A 13,218-nucleotide genomic window follows, 5' to 3' on the forward strand; every position below is an offset into this window, starting at 1 on the left:
CTCATAAGAAAATCACGTGAAACCAATGCTGGGCGTCGCGGTTCTGACCTCCACTGCTGAGGCGTCAAAAGAAGGGGTGAAATGTGGGTAAGAGGGGCTGTGACGACCTTCCCATCGTGTGACAAGTCCAAGGTGGCGTTGTCCGGAATTGTGGTGAAGTTTGGAGCCAACGTGACATCATTAACCCAAGAAAATGGTTCAAATGGCTCTGAGCACTATGGTACTTAACATCGGAGGTCATCAGTCCTCTAGAACTTAGAACTACTTAAACCTAACAAACCTAAGGACATCACACACGTCCATGCCCGAGGCAGGATTCGAACCTGCGACCTTAGCGGTAGCGCGGTTCCAGACAGAAGCGCCTAGAACCGGTCGGCCACTCCGGCCGGCATCATCATTAACCCACCTTACACGACTCGTGAGCTTCTGAGATGCGGCCCTTTTTTTCGCTTGTGTCGACACCTTGCTGTCTTTATCGCCGTTGAACCCGAGGGTACCGTGGCAGGCCGCCACGCTTTTGCACCATGACAGAGGAAGTTTGCACGCACCTCTGAGCCAAATTTCAAACTTAAGTGTCTGAGTGGGTGTATATTATGGGGTTTCGAGAAAATGATCGGTTAGTTCTGTTGCGCATTGTATAACGGAGCAATATTCACTGCTTTCCGATCGGTCATAATATTGGTATATAATAATCGTGCGGAACTGTTGTGAATGTAGAGGCAATGGCGTGAGTCCACCGTTATACTTGCAAATTCGTGTGCTCGGTCCCCTTTCTACGCGGGACGAGTCATCTTGTCCTCAACAAAAGACTCAAAATGACGAGTTCTCTGTTACAGGGGCAGCAGCTGAAACTGGCGAGTCGAGTCCCCGAGGATACGGAGACTGCGAGTTCGGAGATCCCCCCACCCCCAATTCATAGGACTCGCTGACGAGTTGAAGGTGAGTGTATAGAGTTCATTTGTGATCTCTAGCCGCTGCTCCGCCGTCATCCTGACATGATCGCCGACCATAGGGGTCCAGCTGTCGCCAGATGGACCGAGAGTCGAACTGAGGCTCTCCTAGCCAGCTAGTGACTGGGCCGCTCGCCAGCCAACCGCCGCTCCCTGCACGTGTGCGACCACACCTGGCCTCTGCTGGGCAGGCCACAGCGCCTCTCACTCCACGGTCAGGATCTCTGTCAACGCAAGGTCGCGCCACGCCTGGGCCGCACAGAACACATCACCGGCCGGAGTCTTCCCGCAACGCTTCGCTGCCGGAGGACGTGGACGAGACCCGCCTTCCAGCACCGACTGATGTGGGCCTGAGATGTAATTCGAACTGCTGGGTATTATATCCAGGGATTATATAGCTTCCGTGCGGCATCTGACTCGCCCCGTACCATCACATTGCACCAAAGCAAACCCACACTCTCTAAAAGTGGTATCAGAACTGGGTGGAGGCTGAAGTGATGTTTCGATGTTTGTAGCTACAAAGGGCGCCGCAAGTAAGTACCAGCATGAGCATTTTATAATCCCTCGTGGGGTCCTTGTGTCTGTTGCTGATTTGTCCTCTTCCAGATTGTAAGTAGGCTGTTTAGGTTTTTAAGTTGGTAACGCCACGTAGAGCTCTATATGAAAATCACTGGCTGTGCTGTGTGCAGTCTGTGGCTGGTTGGCATTGTTGGAACACTCGCTATTGTAGTGTTGGGCAGTTGGATGTGAACAGCGCGTAGCGTTGCGCAGTTGGAGGTAAGCCGCCAGCAGTGGTGGATGTGGGGAGAGAGATGGCGGAGTTTTGAGAGCGGATGATCTGGACGTGTGTCCATCAGAGAGAGTAAATTTGTACGACTGTATGTCATGAACTTATATATATATATATATATATATATATATATATATATATATATATATATATATATATATATATATATATATAATGACTTTTGAACACTATTAAGGTAAATACATTGTTTGTTCTCTATCAAAATCTTTCATTTGCTAACTATGCCTATCAGTAGTTAGTGCCTTCCGTAGTTAGAATCTTTTATTTAGCTGGCAGCATTGGCGCTCACTGTATTGCAGTAGTTCTAATAAGGAAGAGAGGTTTATCAGCACAATAATTCATAAATTTTTCTAAGGGGACGTTTCAAGCTGTAATATTTTTCCCTGTGTCAGGTGTCGATTCACAGAGGAAGATCGCACTGTAGTTCCTCCTTTAAATCGTCGCACGAATGACAATTGACAGATAAAATAAGCGACCAGAGATGAGAAAAGCAACTGAAACCGCTCGACAGTGGAAATGCAGCTGGACGTTACGGGCTATTAGTCCGATTCTATATAGAGTATGCGGAAGAACTTGCTCCTCTTCTAGCAACTGTGTTCCGTAAGACTCTACATGGGTGAAACGTTCCTGATGATTGGGAAAAAGCACACGTCACTCCCGTTTTCAAAAGCAGTAGTCGAACAGACGCTCAGAACTATAAGCGTATATCTCTGACGTCGGTCTGTTGTAGAATTTTGGAACATATTTTATGTTCAAAATATTCCGGAGGTGAAATAGTCCCCCATTCGGATCTCCGGGCGGGGACTACTCAAGAGGATGTCGTTATCAGGAGAAAGAAAACTGGCGTTCTACGGATCGGAGCGTGGAATGTCAGATCCCTTAATCTGGCAGGTAGGTTAGAAAATTTTAAAAGGGAAACGGATAGGTTAAAGCTAGATATAGTGGGAATTAGTGAAGTTCGGTGGCAGGAGGAACAAGACTTTTGGTCAAGTGAATACAGGGCTATAAATACAAAATCAAATAGGGGTAATGCAGGAGTAGGTTTAATAATGAATAAAAAAAAAAGAGTGCGGGTAAGCTACTACAAACAGCATAGTGAACGCATTATTGTGGCCAACATAGACACGAAGCCCACGCCTACTACAGTAGTACAAGTTTACATGTCAACTAGCTCTGCAGATGATGAAGAAATTGATGAAATGTATGATGAGATAAAAGAAATTATTCAGGTAGTGAAGGGAGACGAAAATTTAATATTCATGGGTGACTGGAATTCGTCAGTAGGAAAAGGGAGAGAAGGAAACATATTAGGTGATTATGGATTGTGGGTAAGAAATGAAAGAGGAAGCCGTCTGGTAGAATTTTGCACAGAGCATAACTTAATCATAGCTAACACTTGGTTCAAGAATCATAAAAAAAAGGTTGTATACATGGAAGAATCCTGAAGATACTAAAAGGTATCAGATAGATTATATAATGGTAAGACAGAGATTTAGGAATCAGGTTTTAAATTGTAGGACATTTCCAGGGGCAGATGTGGACTCTGACCACAATCTATTGGTTATGACCTGTAGGTTAAAACTGAATAAACTGCAAAAAGGTGGGAATTTAAGGACATGGGATCTGGATAAGCTGAAAGAACCAGAGGTTGTACAGAGTTTCAAGGAGAGAATAAGGGAACAATTGACAGGAATGGGGGAAGAAACACAGTAGAATAAGAATGGGTAGCTCTGAGGGATGAAGTAGTGAAGGCAGCAGAGGACAAAGTAGGTAAAAAGACGAGGGCTGCTAGAAATCCTTGGGTAACAGAAGAAATACTGAATTTAATTGATGAAAGGAGAAAACATAAAAATGCAGTAAATGAAGCAGGCAAAAAGGAATACAAACGTCTCAAAAATGAGATCGACAGGAAGTGCAAAATGGCTAAGCAGGGATGGCTAGAGGACAAATGTAAGGATGTAGAAGCTTATCTCACTAGGGGTAAGATAGATACTGCCTACAGGAAAATTAAAGAGACCTTTGGAGAGAAGAGAACCACGTGTATGAATATCAAGAGCTCAGATGGAAACCCAGTTCTAAGCAAAGAAGGGAAGGCAGAAAGGTTGAAGGAGTATATAGAGGGTCTATACAAGGGTGATGTACTTGAGGACAATATTATGGAAATGGAAGACGATGTAGATGAAGACGAAATGGGAGATAAGATACTGCGTGAAGAGTTTGACAGAGCACTGAAAGACCTGAGTCGAAACAAGGCGCCCGGAGTAGACAACATTCCATTAGAACTACTGACGGCCTTGGGAGAGCCAGTCATGACAAAACTCTACCAGCTGGTAAGCAAGATGTATGAGACAGGCGAAATACCCTCAGACTTCAAGAAGAATATAATAATTCCAATCCCAAAGAAAGCAGGTGCTGACAGATGTGAAAATTACCGAACTATCAGTTTAATAAGTCACAGCTGCAAAATACTAACGCGAATTCTTTACAGACGAATGGAAAAACTGGTAGATGCGGACCTCGGGGAGGATCAGTTTGGATTCCGTAGAAATGTTGGAACACGTGAGGCAATACTGACCTTACGACTTATCTTAGAAGAAAGATTAAGAAAAGGCAAACCTACGTTTCTAGCATTTGTAGACTTAGAGAAAGCTTTTGACAGTGTTGACTGGAATACTCTCTTTCAAATTCTGAAAGTGGCAGGGGTAAAATACAGGGAGCGAAAGGCTATTTACAATTTGTACAGAAACCAGATGGCAGTTATAAGAGTCGAGGGACATGAAATGGAAGCAGTGGTTGGGAAAGGAGTGAGACAGGCTTGTAGCCTCTCCCCGATGTTATTCAATCTGTATATTGAGCAAGCAGTAAAGGAAACAAAAGAAAAATTTGGAGTAGGTATTAAAATTCATGGAGAAGAAGTAAAAACTTTGAGGTTCGCCGATGACATTGTAATTCTGTCAGAGACGGCAAAGGACTTGGAAGAGCAGTTGAACGGAATGGACAGTGTCTCGAAAGGAGGATATAAGATGAACATCAACAAAAGCAAAACGAGGATAATGGAATGTAGTCAAATTAAATCTGGTGATGCTGAGGGAATTAGATTAGGTAATGAGACACTTAAAGCAGTAAAGGAGTTTTGCTATTTGGGGAGCAAAATAACTGATGATGGTCGAAGTAGAGAGGATGTAAAATGCAGACTGGCAATGGCCAGGAAAGCGTTTCTGATGAAGAGAAATTTGTTAACATCGAATATAGATTTATGTATCAGTAAGTCGTTTCTGAAAGTATTTGTTTGGAGTGTAGCCATGCATGGAAGTGAAACATGGACGATAACTAGTTTGGACAAGAAGAGAATAGAAGCTTTCGAAATGTGGTGCTACAGAAGAATGCTGAAGATAAGGTGGATAGATCACGTAACTAATGAGGAGGTATTGAATAGGATTGGGGAGAAGAGAAGCTTGTGGCACAACTTGACTAGAAGAAGGGATCGGTTAGTAGGACATGTTTTGAGGCATCAAGGGATCACAAATTTAGCATTGGAGGGCAGCGTGGAGGGTAAAAATCGAAGAGGGAGGCCAAGAGATGAATACACTAAGCAGATTCAGAAGGATGTAGGTTGCAGTAGGTATTGGGAGATGAAGAAGCTTGCACAGGATAGAGTAGCATGGAGAGCTGCATCAAACCAGTCTCAGGACTGAAGACAACAACAACAACATTATAACATTTCTGGAAGCCGAAAATCTCCTCTTTAAGAATCAACATGGTTTCCAGAAACAGCTATTGCGTGAAATCTAGGTCGCTCTTTTCGTCCACAAGACCCAAAAAGAGGTATGTAGAGGCGCACAGGCACTGTATATGCCGTGCTCCCTGATTTTCGGAAGGCGCTCGACACAGTTCCACCCTGCCGCCTAATGAACAAAATACGAGTGTATGGGATATCAGCTCAATTGTGTGATTGGACTGAAGAGTTTCTTGCAAACATTACCCAGTATGTCATAATCAACGGAGAGACGTCATCAGACGTAAAAAAACAAAAACAAAACTTGGGGCGTACTCCAAGGCAGTGTTATAGGGCCATTACTTTTCACGATACAGATAAATGACTTGGTAGATAACGTTGGAAGTTCTATGAGGCTTTTCGGGGATGATGCCGTTGTGTACAGAGAAGTCTAAACGTTAGAAAGTTGTTGCGACCCGGAAGATCTACAGAGAATAGACGCTTGGTGCAATGAATGGCAACTGACCCACAACGTAAACAAATGAATAGGATGACTCTTACACAGAACATGACAGCAACCAGCCACTTTTTACAATGCTATTTATTTATCTAAACAGCGCCGTTACCGGTTTCGAATCGATAGGTAAATTTCTACTGTCACATATATGTACATAATGAAATATCTCTAAGAGTGGAAGTCTTTGGCATTATTATGGTTGTAATATTTTGCCATCTTTGTATGCATACAGATTCATTGGAAGTATCATCAAGAAATGTAGTCCATCACCGAAGGAGTTGACTTACAAACAGTCGTTCGACTAATATTTGAATACTGCTCTTCAGTCCTGGAGCCGTACCAGACAGCATTAATAGAGATCCAAAAACAAAGAGCAGCATGTTTCGTTGCAGTTTCATTTAGTACGCGCGAAAGCGTCACAGAGATGCTCAGCGAACTCCATCACGGTGTTGTTTACTGTTCAAGTTCCGAGGGACTACGTTCCTGAAAGGGTCATCTTCCTCCTACGTATATCTCGCGAAAAGATCATGAAGATAAAATCAGAGAGATTCGAGCCGACACAGAGGTTTACAAGCAATCGTTCTTTCCGCGAGCTATTCGCGACTGGAAGAGGAAAAGGGGGGAAAATGTGTGAATTCCTAAGGGATCAAACTGCTGAGGACATCGGTCCCTAGATGTACAGACTACTTAAACTAATTTACGCTAAGGACAACACACACACCCATGCCCGAGGTAGGACTCGAACCTCCGGCGGGAGGAGGAGTAACACTGGTACAGAAAGTGCCGTCCGCCACACTCCATAAGGTGGGTTGTAGAGCATAGATGTAGATACAGATGTAGGTTGTGGTACCTAGGAATGACTCAAGTGGTGAACCAGTGACACAGTGTAACATACGAGGTCATATGGCCCCGTGCACCGAATCACACTACGTGTATGCCAGCAAAGAGGGCATTACTCCATGAGTGTAAAGAGAATGGTTGACTGAGACGTGGAAGCCTGTGGGTACCAATTAAGTTTAGGTCAATGTAGAAAGTAGTCGACTGCATCTCAACAGCGAGATGGATCAATAACCATGACGTGATCGTTATACCGCTCTTAGCTGTTGCTGTGTCGCAGGCGAACTCTTATACATTTTGTGTAACAAAGACTAATCTGATGTGTCCACAATGAAATGGAAGAATTAACTAGTTTTAGGTGCGGCAACAGGAAGAATTCGGTGGGCCGCCTTCCAGCACCGCCGCATATGGGCTGAGTTGTATTAGATCTACTGGCTGTAATAAATGGATTATACAGCTTCCGATCGGTTTCTGAACTTACCTCGGACCACCATTCTTCACCAGAGCACACCCACACTCTCCATCGCACCGTCTAATGGTATCGTGTGTTTTTGTTTTTCAATATAGTATGGTGCTAAATGTTGACAAAATATTACGGAAACTCGGTGAATGCTGTAGTGAAGATAACTGCATCACTCATAGTGGCCTGAGAGCGCTATTTAAGCAGGCACAGAACTTCAACTTTGCAGTTGATCAGTAACCGAAGATTATTTTAGACGTCGCTCCCAGCCGGATCAAGAGCCACAATAGGTGGATATAAAGTGATTGTCATAGTACTCCGTTACTGATATGCTCTTGTTTTATCACTAACGTCTTTCAGATTTTGGTTTCATTATTTTCGTATACAGAAGTGATGACCTTTCTCCCTGTTAGTTTGACTATCTTACGGTGACTCAAACGTCGAAACCCGTAACAGCTGTAAATGTTTGCGACTGCGACTGAAAATAAAATTTTTGTGCATGAAGGAGTGGAAATCAAAAGTAACACGAGCCTGAAGTTTCTGACTTATACGAAGGTGCATTTGACTTCCAGTTTCGTTTCATGCGGATATTGAGAGATTATTTCGTCTAGTATACGTCCACTGTCGAGCGTTATATAATGATAAAAAGAGAGACAGAAAGATATTAACAACAGAGTCCGAAGCATTAGGCAGGCTGCTTTAGCTTTTGTTCTGACTGCAATCGTACGGCTGAATTGCCAAACGTCCGGCCTGTGTACAATGCTGGCAAATTATTTGTATTAAAAGTGGCTGCCCCCCAGCAGCGTCAAAGGTGGCGCTGCTGAGGAGTCCTCAGGTTGTCAGGGCAAGGCCTGCCACACAATGTCGCCCAACACGTCCTGCGTCAGATATTGGCTGCCGACTGTCACTGATTAAAACGTGCCGTCACCACGCGCCGCAAGGAATTCTGTGACACAAAAACTTTCACACTGCGAGACAATGCGCTTCCAGTAAGCACGCTGAAAGGGTGAGCGTTCATTAGGCGCTGGACGACACAGCTGTTTACAAAAGCCAGCGTGCCGGCATCTAAGCGCGCGCGCTATAAACAGCACAATGGCACGGTACTGCTTTCCAAGAATATCGCACACATAATCGAAGAAAACAATCGCCTTTGGTAGGAGTTGGCTCTGCGCGATTAACAAGTCTTACGCTCACTGATATAGCAGGCATCGCGAGGAAAGCAATAAGACGCTCTGGGGCAGACGTCCATCTCCATTATGAAAAAAACCTAACATAACCATGCCACTACTAAAAAAGTTTATTTTGCTGACTGTTCTCGGAGCGTTACAGATCTGTTCTCGACGTAAATAATTCATTCAAGCTACAGGTTCACTGATAGTCTTCAAGAAAAGGAGAAAGAGAGCAAAATTGCATTCGAAGAATGGCACATTGGTTTCAAGGCCTCTATATTGGAGATTTCCGATCCGATTGGATAATACTCTGACCTGGCGACTTTAAATTATCTGCACGACCCAAAATGAATTTTTTGCATTTAAAATGGCGCTATAATGCTACGAAACCGGCATTGAAAATAAACACATTTAGTAGCTGTGTGTTGTACAATGACGACCGAGTTATAGGTCCAGCGCTTCCCACAACCATGTGGCAAACCTTCAAAAATGGTTCAAATGGCTCTGAGCACTATGGGACTTAACATCTGTGGTCATCAGTCCCCTAGAACTTAGAACTACTTAAACCTAACTAACCTAAGGACATCACACACATCCATGCCCGAGGCAGGATTCGAACCTGCGACCGTAGCAGTCGCGCGGTTCCGGACTGAGCGCCTAGAACCGCGAGACCACCGCGGCCGGCTTTAAGACGTTGATCATCAGGTCACAGTCCACGAAATATCGGTTTCATATTTTCGCAACACTGCCAAATGCTGCGTGATTATTTAACATATTATGTTGTCCGTGGTCGAGGAGTCGCTTTGGCTGTGGTAGCTAACATTAAGTGAGATAATCTTATAGCGATATACTCCTTGAAAATGACCTGCGCGAATATGAATGAACACTTACCGACAACGACGAAACGAATAGAGTAGTTGAGTCCGGCCCTTTACATCCCGTGTAGGATGTTATAGTGCCAAGGCGATTACACTAATCCACAATTTTCTAGTATGCGAAGGGAAAATTCGAAACGCTGGAAATCCGCGTAGTTGCTAGGAAACGACTATTGATGCACTGCACAAGAGTGTGTGAATTCACCTCGAAGCTTTGTTTGGCAAGAGTTTCTAATTATATAGAAAATAGCGCTAATCCGTCGTTAAAGGTATTAAACCATACAATCAAATCGCTTGTGACTAACAGAAAATTGTTATCTCACGTTACAGTAGCAAATTCGATATTTAATGTACAACGGTCTGACACATTTTTGCACGTCCCTCCCTGACAGATGATTCCCAAGTTATCTTCAAAACGTGAAGTGTGTAGTTGACAACAGGTCCAACTTAGAAATGAAGTTGAAAATCAAGAACTTGCTAACTTCTCTTACCATCGCAAATAGAGTCTTTTCCATTAAGAATGCACACCTTTTCCAACAAACCGTTTGAACAACGACTGAATTAGTGGAAACTCAGAAACGGTGACCTCTAACTGTGTATTCTGGAGCTAGCTTATTACTGAAAAATATCGGTTGCAGCACGTACATGTACGAGTGCGTGCTGCAAAGCAATGCCTCTGAATTTTTTATGTGAAAAGTCTTCATAAAACTCTTAAATAAAACAAATGTTGTTAACAGTCTACATCTTTACTTTCCATGTCTACATATTTGCAGCATTATGGCGCTAGAGGGTTCCGAACCGTAGCGTGTAACAAGACAGCGTGAGAAACAACGCCCTATAATCGAGTTTCAATTTTGAAGAGTTCGCCAACACAAGGGGCACCCCCTCCTTCAGCATGACAATGCACACCACACACGAGCGCTGAGACATCTGCTACAAGCCGACTCCTTGGGTTGACTGTCATCCTTCATCCTCCATACAGTCCCGAATTGGCCCCATCCGATTTTAATCTCTTTCCAAAACTTAAATAAAATTTTCGAGGACTTCAGTTTGATGTGATGGAGTGGTGCAAGCAAAGTTGAGGCTGTGGTTCCGTCAACAACGTCTAACATTCTACAATAATGGTATCAACTAGCTGGTCTCTCGTTGGGAAAAATGTATTCGTCACCAGGATGACTATGTTGAGAAATAAATATGTAGATACGAAGAGTAAAGATGTAGACTGTTATCAGCGTTCGTTTTGATTAAAAGACTTTTAAGAGTTTTCACATGAAAAATTCGGAGGCATTATTTTATAGAACACACTCATAAATCGTTTAGGCTAGATATAAACGCAAAGTGTAGATGAATAATTCTTGCAAATGTATAAGACTGCACGATCAGTATTAATTAAGCAACATTGAGAGAACTGTTGAACTAGTGACTTTCAATGATTACTAGAAAGCGACACATATATAAGACCGATAAAATCTCTGTTCATAGTTTCCTGAGAATTACTTACTCATAAGTTTGAAAGAATTAAATCTCTGCCAGACACCTTACAATTTATCCTATTTACTTAATTACGTCTCAGTCAGTACTGAACTGTAATGGAACTACAAGGCGATGCTACTGTTAATCGGTGCAACGTACTTACGAATTATTTGTGCTTAGGATCTCACTGCGGCTAAGTGCTAATAAAATAACATTCATTAACGCACCACTTCTTCTAACATATATTCATTTACTTCGCATCAGCAACGAGTCTCAGAACAACGGCATGCAAATATTATTGCAGCTTGACTGACGGATCTCTGTTTCTCAGCCAAGTAAATCCTGGAGAGACGAAAAATTTACATACATTAACACAAAACTATGTTCCTAAGGGTGCTGCGGGGACGTTTTGTCGCACTGCAGTCTTATACGAATGTTTCAATAAATCGCTAGAGTTCGTGAGATTGATAGCGTCGATGGAATGGAATGGAACGAAAAACGAACATGTCTGATGCTCCCCCCCCCCCCCCCCCCCTCAACCAACCTTTTCCAACACAAGATACGTACACGAATGAGATGCAGCTCAAATAAACTTGCTTGCTATCTGACAACCGTGATTCGCGCATCCCAACATCGGCTGTCAGTCATATTTTCGTTGGAATGAACACCCTCCGAATGTGGCAGTTTTATGAGTTCAATGAACTCGCCAGTTATTTAACACCTAGAGAAAGCTGTATGAGAGAACAAAATTATACCGTGAAATAAATCTTCTTTTCAAGTCACATTAGATAATCGGTACGAAAGGAAAGATAATTGTACGATAATAACGCAACAGTAAAATTTCCAGAGGTTGAAGAAAATAAAAAATGAAGAAGAAGAATGGGCTCTGTGTCTCGCGAGATTGCCCTAAGCCTCTCGCCTTTACAATACGCGAGAGAAGATCTCCAGGGCATTCTACATCTTGCGAGAAATAATCAATGTGGCCTGGGCGAGCTGTTTGTTTGCCATATTTAAAGAAGGAAAATTTCGAGTAAAAATGCTCCGAGGGGTTTTCCATTCAGCTGACTATCATCTGTCGCATCATTGTATTCAGCATGTGTAGCCTCTCTCTTTTAGTTCTAACTAATCTCTGAGCAGACTGGGACCCGGCCTCGGGCGCTGACATTTGAAACCTCATTGTGACCACTGCCTGAAAACAAATATACAAATAAGACGGACGCTCCCCCAGCGTTGTGACTAATTCTCCCTTTCTGCGACACATTCAAATAACGCCGGAACAAAATATGATAGCAGCGTGGCTGTTAGGCGTTCATCAGCGCTTTCGTTTCCGCCTGATGCCTCGTTCTTATTCTAAGGGGCCTGCAACGACAAAAAATAAAATAAAAAAGACTTCTCTGGCAACCCTATCCTTACGTTAAATATACTTTCATTCGTTTTGTAGCTGTTCCTAACAAGACGGCAGCGTCTGTCGTTAAAATAAGCAACGACATTGCACCGCGATGGATATGGCGATGAAAATTTATATAGACAGTTTAACTGTCTTGGGTCTTCGACTTTTATGAAACTTTGTAAATAATTAGGCAAGGAAAAACAACTTTTTTGGCCTATGCCTACAAAATTTTTAGTTTATTTTACGCGAACTAGATTTCGTGTAAGTGGTCCGTTTTCTATTGTTACTATTTCAAATAAGTTACCTTCGCCTTCCACAACGACAAAAGATATTCATGGTTAATTCGAAACACAGTAACACTATAAAATGAGCTTGTAATTAGAAACAAAGGCAGTGTAAAATTTTGTGAAACATAGGTAAGTAATGTTTTCTTAATCAGTAATTTTTAGTTTCTTCGTTTCACTTAAATAATTTATTAATTACGTATTATATATGTCCAGTATACTCTACTATTGTTACCGACGTAATATGAAAAGACGAAAGAGAAAGCTCTTCGAACCAAACGAAAAATTAAAATCAGTGGGTAATGGAATTAAAGGGGAAAATTGTTGTATATCATTATGAAGCTGCTAATTCTCTTGGCAATATTTGATAACTGAATGTCATGAAAGATTCTCCTGAGAATCATTCATTTTCAAGTTTTGAGCTTCAAGACTGAGGGTAAAGTTCATAAGCCAGTGTTGTAATACGACAACAGTTTCGGAGGCCAAGACACGAAGAAAGGGAAGAACAGCCCAGGCGGCGTGCTCCCTCGGGGAAGCGCAGCCCGACACTACTTTAAACCATTATTACGCTCTCCATCCGAATTGCAGTTTACATAAATTTAAGTTACGAATGTTGTTAATTAGACCCGTGAAATATTTTGAAAGCTGCCTCGTAAGAAGGAAGCGAAAACTCTTTTCTTGTAATTATCGGAGAGTTGTGATCCCTTGTGGCTGAAGGAACCAATCAGAAACCACCC

At 42.7% G+C, this 13,218-nt stretch overlaps 1 protein-coding gene across 15 annotated transcripts in view; it reads right to left on the reverse strand.

Moving 5' to 3' along the window:
* The window catches only part of LOC126298507 (forkhead box protein P1), a 692,749-nt gene that overhangs the window by 369,532 nt on the left and 309,999 nt on the right, over positions 1-13,218 (reverse strand). The gene's annotated exons all lie outside the window — the stretch shown is intronic.

Source organism: Schistocerca gregaria, chromosome X, assembly GCF_023897955.1.
Source record: "Schistocerca gregaria isolate iqSchGreg1 chromosome X, iqSchGreg1.2, whole genome shotgun sequence".
NCBI lineage: Eukaryota > Metazoa > Arthropoda > Insecta > Orthoptera > Acrididae > Schistocerca > Schistocerca gregaria.